The sequence below is a fragment of the Sardina pilchardus genome, chromosome 14, assembly GCF_963854185.1.
Source record: "Sardina pilchardus chromosome 14, fSarPil1.1, whole genome shotgun sequence".
NCBI classification, from domain to species: Eukaryota; Metazoa; Chordata; class Actinopteri; order Clupeiformes; family Clupeidae; genus Sardina; species Sardina pilchardus.
The window spans coordinates 13470176-13472675 of NC_085007.1; the positions used below are offsets into that span (position 1 = coordinate 13470176).

At 42.4% G+C, this 2500-nt stretch overlaps 1 protein-coding gene across 5 annotated transcripts in view; it reads left to right on the top strand.

The window, feature by feature from the left end:
• Window positions 1-2500, top strand: part of sh2d3ca (SH2 domain containing 3Ca) — a 71389-nt gene that overhangs the window by 56499 nt on the left and 12390 nt on the right. The window lies entirely within an intron of this gene.

The window sequence follows — 2500 nt, forward strand, 5'->3', positions numbered from 1 at the left end:
CACCCACAGAAAGACGCTGCGAGGGAGCGGGCTGATCCTGCTGACCCCTGCGCTTAGCCTGCCCCCTGCTGGGCAGAGAACACACACGCTAACGCACACACACACACACACACACACACACACACACACACACACACACACACACACACACACACACACACACACTCACACACACACACTCGCGCTGTGTCTGTTGCTGGCTGATCCTGCTGACCCCTGTGCTTAGCCTGCCCCCTGCTGGGCGAAGAGGTGCTTGTCATTGGCCTGTCAAATTTTTCGGTACTTTTTACAGTTTTTCTCGATTGTTAACACACATTTTCTGAAAACATGCCTCATATTCTCAGAACTCTACACACAAATCCAAAACAACACACACAATGAGCAAAACTCCACAATTCTCCTGCAAAATGACACTTTACCTTCAAAACAATGTAATTTCTCCTCAAAATGCTCTTTTGTTCTCAAGAGACACACACAAACCATCATATATCAAGACATTTATAACGACCATTTGAACACTGATGTGCTCAGTGTAAAACACTGCGATGAATTGAAAACACCACTTCTCCATTCATTATAATGACTTGGGCCGTTTTGGGCAGTGTTACACTACAAACAGTACTACAAACAGTAGATAAGCTGATACAGTAAGTTGATATGCTTACCCTATCAATATTTTGAAATATCTCATTGTTTTCTATTATTTTTCTTTGTATTTGCCGTAATGTTATGCCGTTTGTTCTAGGACAATGCTCATGATTTCAGTTTCCTGTTCAGGAGACAGAAGCCCTTGTGTTGGTAATCTTTTGGCTGCCAAACAAATAGTAAAATACTGTAAACTGTGTAGGAATACAAAGTAGGATTACTTTCCCCAAATACTTGAAACATACTTTATTTTTACAGTCCTACAGAACAGCCCACAGGCAATACTGTACTACTGTGCTTATTGAGCTGTATTGTACTGTACTGTATTGATACGCAGCACTGCAATGTTCTAGTGACTCGGATCTGAGAGATTACGGTCCTTGGCCTCCCCATCCTCTTCCTCTTACTCTCACTCCTCTGGCTCTGCCTCTGCCTGTACTACTACTGTAATACTAAAGCTCTGATTGCTAATTGTAAGACTGTGTGACAGGAGTTTGCCCATCTGATGAGTCAGTGTGCATGGTAGGGCAGTTAGCTTTAGAATTTGAATGGCAGTGTGTTCTTTGTGAAAACAAGAGATTTTCTTCATGAAAATTGTGTCTAATGCACAGAATTGTGTGTAGTGTTTTGAAAACAGTGTGTTATAGAACTGCAATTTGAGTGTAAAGCAGAAATTGTGCTTATAGTTCAGCAGAATTGGTTCAGGAGGTTGGTGCATGAACTACATATTATGGGAATTGTGTCTCAAGTACCAGAAATTGTGTGTAAACAATTGAGAAAAACTGTAATTTCGTGGCTGTGTGTGCTTGTGTGTGTGTGTGTGTGTGTGCGTAGGAGAGTAAGAGCGCTTTATAGATTCTTTCTGGGTAGTTTGTGTCAGGGGTTGTTTTCTAAGACTTAATAAGTATTCTGTGTGGGCGTATTTTGTGCATGTATATGCAACTAAGTTTTATTTTTGCCACAACACTTGTGTTGAGAACACAGGCAGAGAAGCTCAGCAGACACACACACACTCAGCAGACACACACACACACACACACACACACACGCATACACACACACACATACACAAACACACACACACACCTATTTGCATACACACACACACACACATCATTTTTCTTATGAGAAGAGAACCTTGTTTTGACCTGATGCTATGGAATAGGGTTCTCTTCCCATCTGGGACTGCAATTTAATTGGCCTCCTTTTTATTTGAGTATATTTGCATATTCATGTATATTATACATATTCATTTCTCTCTGTCTAATATCAAAATGTCTGGGTGGAATGCAAAACCGAGAGACTTTGTGTGTTTGTGTGTGTGTGTTTTGTGATTTGAATCAGCGCTGGAAGCTGTGAGTTTTAGCGTGAGTGTGTCTTTGGGGAGTGATGGCTCCACTACTGAGCTGCTCTAGTTTCACGTCTCCAGGCCTACTCTCACGCGCGCGTGTGTGTGTGTGGAGACAACCATAGTGTGGCGTAGTGTGTTTCACGTCGCCAGGCCTACTCTCATGCGCGTGTGTGTGTGTGTGTGTGTGTGTGTGTGTGTGTGTGTGTGTGTGTGTGTGTGGAGACAACCATAGTGAGGCATAGATTAAATGTTTGTTTGTGGAAATGAGGACAATATTAATGACATTCAAACCCAAACACAACCTTAAAGTGGGACCTGGAGGAGGATTGAGAGGTCATTTTTTGCAACATTTGACATATTTGACATGAACCTTGTCTCCTCTCTTTTCCATTTCTCTCTCCCCACATTGTCACTCTTCTTCCTTCTCTTCTCTTCTCTTTTCTTCTTTCTCCTTCCCTTTCCTCTCCTCTCTTCTCCTCTCTTCTCCTCTCGTCCGCTCCTCTC